This window comes from Stigmatopora argus, chromosome 5, assembly GCF_051989625.1.
Source record: "Stigmatopora argus isolate UIUO_Sarg chromosome 5, RoL_Sarg_1.0, whole genome shotgun sequence".
NCBI lineage: Eukaryota > Metazoa > Chordata > Actinopteri > Syngnathiformes > Syngnathidae > Stigmatopora > Stigmatopora argus.
Window position 1 is genome coordinate 15,324,848 of NC_135391.1, and position 13,143 is coordinate 15,337,990.

At 38.4% G+C, this 13,143-nt stretch overlaps 1 long non-coding RNA gene across 1 annotated transcript in view; it reads right to left on the bottom strand.

Annotated features, from left to right (window-relative positions):
• The window catches only part of LOC144074896 (uncharacterized), a 41,455-nt gene extending 29,894 nt beyond the window's left edge, over positions 1–11,561 (bottom strand). The window contains exon 1 of the long non-coding RNA XR_013300408.1: positions 11,108–11,561. This is a non-coding gene — a long non-coding RNA (uncharacterized LOC144074896). The remainder of the gene's footprint in view (positions 1–11,107) is intronic.
• Positions 11,562–13,143: the final 1,582 nt, after the last annotated feature.

The following is a 13,143-nucleotide window of genomic DNA, read 5'->3' on the forward strand; positions in this document are numbered from 1 at the left end:
CCACATTTATACCTAATTTTAACATTTTCTACTTTGCAATTTTTTTAAATGTTTCCAATAATTTGTATATATATATATATATATATATATATATATATATATATATATATATATATATATATATATATATATATATATATATATATATATATATATATATATATAACTCTAAGTGTACAGACCTCAACGTGTGTGTATGTGTGCGCATCGGCTCGGTTGATATAAATCCTGCTTTACTGTATTTTAATCTGTTTATGCTCTTGAGCAAGCATTTTTATGATAATTAACACATCTGCCTATTACTATCACCAGGTGTTTTCTCTTCCTTGATCATGTCATGTTTGATAAACTAGATGTTAATTTTAGGTAGCTTACAATCAAATCATTCGTGCATGATGAATCATTATCACAAAAGATCTTTTTAAAATTCATTTCGTCTCTTAGAGAAGCCGAATAAATTGTAAAAGCTTCCCCTACATTTAGCTTTGCTGGCCGCGGCTAATGAACTGAGCACAAACGAAACACTGCCATCTTGCAGGTGACAGTAATCGGCGACATTAATCCATGCAAATGAAATTCTCTGCATGCAAAGCGGACGAACGCTGTAATTGAATATGCGAGGTTTCATCAGACCTCCCCTTCGTCATCAATAGGAAACGTGTAGCCTACTCTCGAATGCGTATGCGAGCACGTGTGTATGCCAGCGGACATTTTAGGACTACCCTCCTTTGCGCCTTAAGATGGTGGCACCTTGAGGTGGCGCGTAGCTCCTCCTCAGCGTCCCTGTCGCTACCGTCCTTCTTTCCTCTGCACGACAACACAAGATGGGCCCCTTTCCTAACCCCGAGCCCCCGTTATAAATATTTAATTCACAGCTCTCTAATAAGGATATTAAGGCGAGTATACCCCCCACCCGGGCATATATGCATGACTCTTCTCATCAAATTTACATAAAAGGGCCAGATGCTAATGCGGCAATAGCAACTCCCGCTCACTATTCTATAAGCACAGCTACCGGGCCCACAGTCCGAGCACCCGTATAATTTAAATGGCCGACACCGTCATCTATTTTTTAAATGCTGCGCTGCCTGCCAAATATAACCGAGCCTCTATATCCTATGCTTCATAGGGAACATGTCCCTAGTACATAGTGCCACTGCAGAATTGATTATTCCTCCGTCAGTGTTCCTTGTGAGTGCCCAGTACTACACCTTCAACTCATTGACTGCCATTGACGGTCGTAGACGTCCAATCATGTGCCTCTTTTCATCCTTCTGTGGTGAATTTAAATAAGGGGTTTGTCAGTAGTAGACGTCCAATCTATTTGAAATGGCTCGGTTCAATAATCTTATTTTTTTCATTTTATTCGTAATCAGATCAAATTAAGATTGGAAAAATCGACAATTCTATTTGGGTATATTATGCTCAAGTCTGATCTGTTTAAAATGTCAGAATTGATACAACACTATAGTACAGTGGGGGTTGAAAATCACAATAGTACCTTGAGCATATGTTGTCGAAACATTTAGCATATACCATATTGGGAGTGTATGCTCCACTATTTTGTAATTAGTGCTAAGATAAATAATGCAGTGGGGAAAGAAAATATATTATTTACATCTTTTCATCTGCAAGGACGATTGAAAGCATATTTCATGACGCAATTATACTAATTTATTTATACGGCATAGTATTTGCATAATCAAAAGGCAGTGGAGCCTGGACATCCAAGAGGGCATGCATGCTATCTAGCTTTAGAGACAGAGTGTAAAAATAGCAAAATTGCTTTTTTTGGCATATGGTGCAATTGTAAACTGCTGTAGTGACATTGGTTATATTACAATAAATTATAATAAGACAAGGTAACATTTCTTTGGGGCGTAGTCTGTTGTTTAAAGTCAGATAGCTCTTCATAACTAATTTCAGAATGAACCCAACAGGGTGTAAAATCCAAAACTGATCTCCGTGTTACACGATCACATTGAATTTTTTTTCCAGATTTCACCTGTTTTTACTTCATGCACACCGAGGACGTTAATTACAAGGGGGTTGGGTGTCATGGCGCCACAAATAACCAGAGCAGTCCAATAAAGTAATCAAATATGGACTTTAAGTCACCCTTATATCTTTTATTTCTTCGAAGAATTATAATACAATGTGTCTTGCGTAAGAATTTTGTATGTACCTAATAACCATGAATCTTTTTTGTTGGCACGCAACTGTATTATACTGGTCCACTAAGGTGCTGAAGATACACATTCATCCTACATCAAATCTATAAATAAAACAATGAAACTAAATATATACAAATGGATAAATACAGAAATATTTACTATGTGAAAAGATGTAGGACATGACAAATGCAGTATAATGATGCACCTAATGATCAAATGATCCATGTTTGTTGCACATGAGTTTAAGTCGCAGTTTTAGGAATATCTTATATTTATGAATATATATATATATATATATATATATATATATATATATATATATATATATCTGTTAACATAACAGTTTTCAGAAAACTATAGGGTCGCGGGGGCGCTGGAGCCTATCCGAGATAACTATGGGCACCAGTCAGGAGACACCCTGATGTGGGTGTAAACCAGAGTACCCAGAGAAAAGCCACGCAAGCCCAGGAAGAACCTGAAAACTCCACACGTTGAGGACCAACCTGGGATCGAACCCTCATACCCAGAACTGTGAGGCCGGCGAGCTAACCACTCGTCCGCCAGGACCCATTGAGTAAAATATGTTTCAAAATTTTAAAGAAAACAGGGACCCAGATTTTCAAAAATGTAATGTTATCGTTGAAAAACATTTGTGTTTCTGCACCCCAAAAATATTGAAGAAAAACATACAAAAATAAACCGAAAAATCGAGGCAACAAAAAACTGTGTCCCAGCCCCTTCATAAAAGACGTATTAAGTGAAAACCTTTTTGTTTGTTCACAAAACGAAGAATAGAGCTTTTCATAATACTCACTATTTACGGCAAGAGTTGGCAGCGATCATTCACCGTTAGTCTCTCCCAGTTCAAAGGAATTAAACATATTTTGCCATCAATGATACTAAAATAAATTGTAATTAAAAATGTCTATCGCCCTAATGGTCGCAAATCTTGCAGCACCTATAACCACGACTCAATGACGTTAAAATTGTGAGAGGACCGTGCTGTCTACAGCATGGCAGAGCACAGCATGCCCGCTGCTTGCAACAAGACGCTCAAGTAGCCATGCATGATGTCATTAAAATGGGCTGAATGATGCAGCATTCCTCACTAGATTTATGTTTTTGTGAGAGGTCAAAAAGTCAAAGTCATCTTTTTGCCAGAGTCGCAGTAAGAACTGAACATACAGAAGAATGATATTGCATTAATCTCAACCCTCAAAACGAAAAAGGATGAGTAAAACAAAAACACAGTATAAGCAAAATAATAAAAAGACACCTCGATGGTATGAGTACCGTATTTTCCGGACTATAAACCACACTATTTTCACTATTTGGCTGGGCCTGCGACAAATATTTGAGTGTAACTTTTATATTTTTTTTCCATACCACTTATAGACCAAAAAATAGGGTAGTCCTGATAGCAGTAGTGCAAAAGACAGCTGATCAGAGATTAAAATACTGAAATGTTTGTATGACTTGACTCTCTACACCAGGGGTGTCAGACTTGGGTTGGTTTGCGGGCCGCTTTAACGTCAACTTGATTTCACGTGGGCCGGACCATTTTAGATATATTTAGATTTTTATATATAAATGGATTAAAATAACTGGATTAACAGCCCTGAATATTCAGTTATTTATAGATCTAAAACAATGTTTATTTTAGCTTTTTTAATATATTTTTAGATTTTACAAAATGATTTTTGAACTAAAAACACAGAGAAAATTGATTAAAAAATTACAACTATTGATTTAAAAGGGGGAAAATCAGGAAATTTAATATACATCTATACTCATTTTAATTTGATCCTAAAACAGAAGGTCAGGACTCATTATTTTCCCGGGCAGCACAAAATGATGAGGCGGGCCAGACTTAGCCCCCGGGCCGCCACTTTGACACATGTACTCTACACAGGACATGGACCTCAGAATGCCAAAGCCTTCATTTGAAATGAAAGTCAAACATAATAGCGCAAGGGTGTCAAGTCATCTTGGCTGCAGGCCGCATTGTAATTATGGTCTCTCTCGGAGGGCCATTACTGTATGTCTGCCAATTAGTCGAGTAAATGACAAGTATTTTGATAGTTAATTTTAGAGGCCTAAAAGTGGTCCATACCATCTTTCTGAGCCTGCTGAAGCAAATGTTCCTTTTATTTTTTTTCCATTTTTTGGTTTAATTTACTCTTAACTGAAAAGAAAAAAGGGGTTAATTTTTTTTATTAAATGTTCTTTTTAGAATTCCTTTAAAAACATTTGTTTGCAATTTTAAAAGCAAAAACAGGTGATTTATTTTTCATTTTAAATGTTTTCTTTTCATTTTTAATATTAAAACAAAAAGGGAATTTATTCTATAATTTTAAAATAAAAAAATTGAAAAGTATATATTACTTATTAATTTTAAAATTCCTATTTGTTTCTTCAGTGATTATTTTAATATTTCTGTAGTTTCAATTAGAGCTTGAGGACTACAGAAATCAGAAAATATTTATTGTGCTATATTGTATTTATATTTGAATATGTATTTTGTATGTTATAGTATATTATATATATATATATATATATATATATATATATATATATATATATATATATTTATATATATATATATATATATATATATATATATATATATATTTATATATATATATATATATATATATATATATATATATATATATATATATATATATATATAATAATGGGAAGATGTCAATATACAAAAAAGTCATCAAAAAGTCAATGTACTTCAGTACTTGTAGGACAGACACATCCGGCCCCCGGGCCGTAACTTTGACACCACTGCAATAGTTTGTTTCCATTCAGACAATCGAACACAGGTATCATTTTGGTTTGTTGCCGACGTCATTCAACACACGCACACTCACAACCAATGAAACCGGGCCCTGGCAGGGGCTGATGCTGCCATGCGCACGGTGATCTCACCTACCGTTGCCTTGACGACATCAACCAGAGGGAAAAGCCTTATTCTGTGTACGCATGCGTATGCGCGACTGTGATTGTGACAGACTAAGACGAGGAGGGCCTTCAGGAAATCACATTGTGCCCGGCTTGTTTAAGCTTTATGCCTCATTCACTTACTAGCCTTTTTTCCAGGGGAAACAGGCAGCCCTTTCAATTATTAAGGCAGTAAATTTAACATGACGCTGCCAGTAAAAGAGCTGGCCAGTGCTTTTAACAGTGCTTGAAATCCCCGCATGTACAGCACTAAGTTCTACCGCTAGACACGCACTTACCCCTTTTTTTTCTCCAACAGAGAGGCAAAGTCCCCTTACTAGCAGCTGCTATTGTTGAATTCTATTAGTGATGAAGAGCTAACTCAGACTATAGGGGTCATCTGCTCATCAATGGGTGGTACTGGCCTAGGCTCGCTCTGCAGCCATGAATGCACTGAATTCATTAGCCCTGGTGCACAGATGGTGTCTGGCTGCCTGTCTCAAGTTCAAGTTCATGTCCAGGAGACGCACATACACGCATAAACACAGATGCGTGAACAGATAGAAAACCAGCGACAGAGACCAAGCCTAAGCCCAGACAGACAGACGTTGCTGAACGAGATGCTGCCATTGTTCCCTTTCATCCACGGGATGCAGACTCGCTATCTGCATGGGTCGGCTAACTGTCGACACAAAATCAACAGGACTACTTACTAGAGGGGTAAAGTTGGAGACTAGTTGGGTCGATGTTTTGAATGGTTAAGCAAAGATCCAATCAAATCGAACATTAAACAATATCGACATCTATACAGATGCCTATTTTTTGGTCAATAGAATAGTTTTCATTCAAATGATCTTTTGTTGTTCAAATGTCAAAACATTAAAATTACTTTGTTTTCAATTCGCATAAGTAGGGGGTGTGCTAAATGTGTACCTTACATCATATAAAGCCAAAGGTCATTGACTTTAATAAAACTCAAATTGCCAAAGATCGTATCGTCCAAAGAATCAATGTTTTGTGTTGTCATGAAATATGTAAATGAACTGAATCATACTGTATTATCACCAAAAATCATATTGACTCTATACTGCTTGGTTTCACCATAAAATTATTCATGATTTAAACAAATCTAAATATAAAATCACCAAATGTTGTATGGTACACCAAATTAATTAATTAAATGGATCATTCATACATATACAAGCTTACTGCCCAACAATGACTACAATGAATGGTGTTATTTTGACTAACTGGCTGGATCAAAAAGAAGATGACATTGACATGACTACGAAGGACATTTATTTTCTCTTCATTTTTCCCTAAATGGATAAATGGAAATAAATGCCCAAAATATTTCTGTGGCTAATAATGCATAATAATTCACAAATCCTAAGCCATCCCCCATGTAGAGACTATTCATATGCTCAATGAGAGAACTCAACCAAGGTTGTTCTACTTTTTGTAGAAGCTGCAATGTCCTGTGTTCACAATGCATGTAAAAGCCTCAAACATAAAATATGCTGATTTCCTTTTGGGTGAATATGAAAACACCTTTCATGGTCACAGTGGTTTTGTCACAATTCAAATCAAATGGCAACTAATGAGCCATTTGAACTGAAAGCGCATGATCACGTTTTAGTGCCAATGACAGCCATAGATGTCCAACCCCTTTAGACTGGAAGGGGTTGGCAATGACCGAACAGTTGCTACCAACACTACCAGTTCAAAGGGATTGGACCTCTATTGATGTCATTGCTGGCCAATGTACTAAAAATAATAATAATCATTTATTCATCTTGCATACTGCGCATCCTCGTAAGGATTGCTGGGCCTATCCCACCTGATTTTGGTCAAAAGGCAGACTACACCTGAGACTGGTCGCCAGTCAGCCATAGGGCATACAGAAGGAAAATGACCACTCACAATCATAACCGTAACCTTGATCAAAATAAAACTGTTCTGGAAATAAAGTTCAAGAAAGGACTTTGGATAATGCTCCAAATATGAGTGCTTTACATGCTGTGCACTGACATACTGAAACCAACAAACACACAACCCTAACAAACAGGCACAAACAAAGAAACACAAAATTAAATGGTAACACTTTAAATCCTAACAGCACAGGCCAACTCTCTGCAAGTTCTTTTGGGCAAATAACCTGCAAAATTGCAAGAAAACATGTCAGGGAAGGACAATTCAGCCCATTGATCAAAATAAAGTGAGAGTAAAATATGCTGCCCTTAAACTACAGCTTGGGCTTTATGTATAACTGTCCTAAATGTGCACATATAATCGATTGAAGGCCCTTTAATCAAAGCAAAGTAAAATCGAAGTGTGTCACATTTTGAATCATGGAACATTATGTTTTAGGAAGAATCTATACTGTATCGTATCGTCATGACCTTGGGTAGTTACATCATTACATTAAATGGTTTCTTATGAGTCAAGTTGTCCACACCTTATGAGCCACAAGATTGCTGAAATAACAAAAAATGACGCTGCCACGTGTTTACTTTCCCTGTTCTGCCACATAAAAAAAATCAAATCAGTATGGTTGTTCATTGGAAAAAATATATATAGAATTGACCTGATACACTTATTTGACAAAATATGCCTAAAATGAGATGGGCCCTAAAAAGACGCCAAGTTCAAATTCCCACAAAGGACATAAAGACATCAGTGAAATTACATAGTGTACCTAAATGCCTAAGTGCAGAGTGTTGAAGTGGGGCCATATGCAGCACAAGCCTTTGAAAATCACTAAGTCTATAACTAAGATAATGGCTATGCCATTATGCATACAACTGGCAGAGGCGTGAGACGTTCAAAGACCGTTAGTCTACTCCACGTTGGCCTTTCTTTGGGGATGCAGATGAGTAGGGTGCACTTGACATCTTTTCATGACAAGTCCCCTACATTTACCCCACCCCACCCCCCTCCCATCATATTGGGCCCGATCGTGGCATTGCCACTTGCCCCCACCGAGCGTGGGAATGGGATGGTCCAGCCGTTCACATCTCCTGCACTGCGGTTAACGGAATCAATTAAGGCGGCCCGACCCCCCCAAACACAGCCACTCTCCCCCTCTTCTGCCACCACCCTCCTCCTCACACCCCCTGACCCCCATCTCTCTGAACCCCCACTATTTGTCAGCCCCCCAATACATCCCAATTATTAGAACCCCCCCTGCTTTGGGATGCCAGTACTGTTTCTTGAGTTTAACATGCAGAAATATATAATATGGACCTAAATGCTCCAGGACATAATACAATAAGCAACCATAAATGTCAACCATGCATGTTGATGGTGTAAGGAAAGTTTAGTGTATAGGCAGTGTGTATACCGATGCTATTACAATTATCCCGAATATATCACCAAGTTAACAATTACCAATTAACAATTAAATCCTACGGGGGTAATTGCTACATATACACAATACATGGTGCATGTTCTTGATGAGTGTGGAAGTGATTTTTACTTTCGGTTATCTAGCTTTATGACGAGCAGAACACTCATACAGCTAGATAACCAAAGATAACAACACACTTCCTAATCTTCTGCAATAATCCACATGCACACCTCCGCTTCTGGTCTCCAACTCTCCGACTCTTAGAATTGAAAATACATTTAAGCATAAAAAAATCACATTCTGCCTTATATTCCAGCTTTGCGGTCACTACACAGGATGCAAAAATTCCTCCATGAGAAAGAGGGCAAGAAAAAAAATGATAATCCCAATGTTAATGTTACATTGACTTGACATGAAGCAATATGAGTGAGTTGAAGCAGGCCAGTTATAGAGTGCAGTCATCCTTGCACAGGGCCCTCATCTGCAATGCAAATGAGCCTGAATTCCACAAAAGACTTGTTCGCCTCTATTAAGTCGTTGTGGAGCAGCCATAGATATCCTGTGAGGCCGGAGAAGAACCACCACGCAGGGAAGGTGTGAGGAGAGAGAGCTAGAGAGAGATAGGGAGGGGGGTCCGTCTTTCCCGTGGAACAGCGCAGGGAATTAGGACGCAAATGTTTCGGATTAAGAAGTCTGGATCTTGCTTTCGAGGATCAGATTGTCCGTGCTCCCAATGAAGGAGAGCCGATGCCTCGAAGCTTCGCAGCCGGAGGTTTCCACTATGCAGGCGGCGTGCGTGTTTCCCCTTGTCCGCAAGGAGTGTGGATGGAAAGGGGCCATTCCCAAAGCTTGGGGGGCTGGACAAAATATGGACCAACCCCGGTGAGGTCAAAGGTCTCGGACCACGATGTATGTAAATACGATGATGTCATGAAGAAAAGCAAAATTAAATCCCCCCACCACCACTGCTACCCTCCTCCCTGCCTCCTCATTCTCCTCCTCTTCCCTCCTTATCCGCGCACACGTCCGCGCTGGATGGAAAAAAAAATCCTCTTTGCCGGTAAGAAGCACCGTTCACGTCGTTTTTCTCGTCAGGGAAAAAATATTTTCCCTTTCTCTGCCTCAACCCGACAGCGAAAAAAATGCGTTTAAGTGGAGAATGCGCGCGAGGAAAAAGACCATCGAGACGGGAGTTGAAAAGAAACACTGAGGAGATTTCGCTTCTGCGTCAAAATCTGGACTTCCATTTTTTTTTGCGCATCCGTAGCGAAGACTCCAACGGCACCGTAACCATGTTATTCTTTTCCCCAGCGTTCTGAACGCCTCACGACTCGTGAGAGCAATAATACGAGCAATATTACCACGCATAGCATGACGAGCTTTTTTTGACCATTTGCGACACGTTTAAATCATTCTGCAGAATTATTGACACGACACAGACGAGTAAAGCAATTTCCTTAATTGAGGATGATGTTTGTCAATCACGCCATCATCCACTCGCCAAAGGGTCCCACTCGCAGTGTCGCTGGTGGGCGGGGCTAACCCGGCATGTGTCCAAATGAGTCAAATAGGATACGTGTACATTGCTTTTACTTATCAAATACTAATGTTTTGAAGCACAATTTAAATGTTTATTCTCTTGCACACTTACATTCATTTCTCCAATATGTAGCGTCGTATATATCACAATCGCAAATATCAAAACAACATATTTCACGTTCTGAAAATACAAATAGCAAGCACTAAAAAAATCAGTTTTGTTTTAAGTTGAATAAGATCACAATTTCTCTTTCCTATTAGATTAAATTATAGTCATCTCATTAAGGCTTCAGAACGGGCCTCCCACGGGCGTATACACACACGCGCATACACGCACACACACAAATACACTCGTACAAATACACGCACGCAAACGCACACTAACACACGCACACACGCACACACACGCACGCACACACACACACACACACACACACACACACACACACACACACACGCACACACGCACACACACGCACACACACACACACACACACACACACACACACACGCACACACACGCACGCACAGGCTCACGTCATTACATCGTTATTAAGAATTCAAATACAAATCGTGCTTCAAAATTTTTGTGACAAGATGTAGGCTAATGCATACGAAATTGTAGACGTAGATGACATGTTTGTTTGTAAGATTCATAAATGACCTAACATTTTACTTAAAGCATGTAATATTACAAGTGGGACTTTATGGTTTTGTTTCATAATATCAAATGACAATTCAAGTATTTGATCTCCACCCAAATCTACCCGAGCAATCGTATAGTTAAATGGCTACATTAAAAAAACACACATCAAATCGTATTATGTATAAGTATATATATATAGATATATATGTTAAGAATAGTTTATTTTCTTTTAAAAATATATGAGGTGCACTACAAATAAATTAAAATAACTGCAGCAATAAAACGCGTCACTCCAATCTGGGTTAAAAAGAAAATCAACCCCAAACTTGTTTTTTCTCTTCTTTTTTTTAAGTAACCAATCCTTACTCAACTAACACTTGTATATATTACACATAATTCAAATGTAAACTTTTCTTTCACAAATGAAACTTAAAAGTTGTCACTTACTTCATAGAAAGGTGCGTCATTTGAAGTGAGCCGTCCGTCTTTGTCTTGCCGTCACATTTCCCCCTCAAATATCCCGAGCAAAAATAAGAAAAAGAAAGAAAAGTAGGAATGGGGGGGACACACGCCGTGCACTTTGTGGAATAACCTGCATTTGATGCATGCTGGAGCCGCTCTGAGAACAGTGTGACCATATCCCAGGATCATGATAAACGGAGCTAGGAAGGAAGAGAGGGAGAAAGGGGGGAGGGATGGAGAGAAAAGGAGGAGGAGGTATGTGTGTGGGGGGAGACAACTTTACCATACTGCCACCAAATAGAAAAAGTGCGTGCAGAGTTTTCAGTCACTCGGTTGATGATGGAGTGGGATGGTGATGATGATGGTGATGATGATGATGATGATCAGGGGAGAGGAAGGGGGGACGGAAAGTCCATCCTTCTGTGTGAGGACGTGCTCAGAAATCCGAACAAGTGCCCCCAAGTTCTTTTGTTACCCCCCAAAAGTGTTCATGTCCCTCCAACTATTGCATGAAGACACAAAGCACGCGCAGTCAACCAACCGCACTCACATTTCCACCATAACACATCCACCATTCTTAAATGATAGAAACACACTTTTAAAAGACATCCTGGAAATAATGACTCAAATATAAAGGTGTTACAGATATCAATAACAACACATTTGAGTGCATAAATAATGACAGTATGGTTTATTTGTGGAAATTCAATATATAAATCTCTGTTTATCATTGTAGTACGAATATTAAATACAGTCAATTTTTATTGGAGTTGCTTTTTATTTATTGGTTCCTGTCTCGACTTTATATTCTCATCAGTATTAAAAATCATGGAAGCCCTCCCTCTGTCTAATTAATTCAGGCTGCCGTTAGGTTGCGCGTGCACATCGAGTGACGTCGACGTGCAGCCATATTTAAATACACCAAAGCAATTAGCACATCCGAATATGCAAATGCGCCTGGTAGTACACGGTCATTGTGCGTGTGCTTGGCTGCTTGCGTGGCCGCAGACGGACTAATGTTCGCCCCTTTGCACTCTTTTTTCTTAACCGGCGGGGGGTCTTATAATACCGAATTGTCTTTTTATTTGACGCTTCTGGAGCACAAAGAAGAAAAGATGAGCGACATGAACGTGGAACCACCGAACAACAATTATTTTTTTATTTTTTATTTTTTTTAAATGAGACGACTGCACCCTGCAACATTCTCCGATGGTATTATTTTTTAATACGAGACTATTTATGAGAATAATTTTACGGTATTTTTGTATTATATTCATCATTTATACTGACATTTATTTGGTCAACTGATTGCTATTTCAATATTAAGTATTTAAGGGTCTGTGTGGATTATTTAATATTAGAGGATGGAGATGTTTTTAATTATGTAAATAAATGATGAATGTTGTCAGATTGCATGCATGGGCGAACCTCGCCCAATCTGCTCCCTTACAAAGACGACCGGAAAGTGACATTAAACGCCCTTCAAATAAAAGGCAAAATAACCGAAGCTCCATTTGTAAAAAATACAGTAACCAATTTTTTTACCTAATAACTCAAATTTGCCGGTGTTACGCCGTCATTGATCACATGTCGCTATAATCATATTAAATTAATGATAGGTCGCCATGCACGTGACCTTAAAACTGGTGTTACATCGTCGTCTTGAAATTCTGCAGAGTTTCTGCAAATTTGGTCTTAATGCGCCTCTAAAAAGTCACCAAGAATTTGGCAATGTTAACATGCAACGTTGAGTCTACCTGTCATTTTGAATTGCACAGACCTTTACAGAAACGTTTTAAAACAGTGGTGTTATATTTATTTTTTTATACTTGTGAAAATCTAATTTATTTCTTATATTATTTTAATGTTCTCTGTACTATGTTTAACGCACATGACTAATTAAAACAAGAAACACTATGTAATATTTGCATGAATAAAGGGACATAGTATGTTTAGTTAGGTCTTGTGCGACCCTGCAACCGTTATGCTTGTAATATAATATTAATGAGAATATGTTCTTA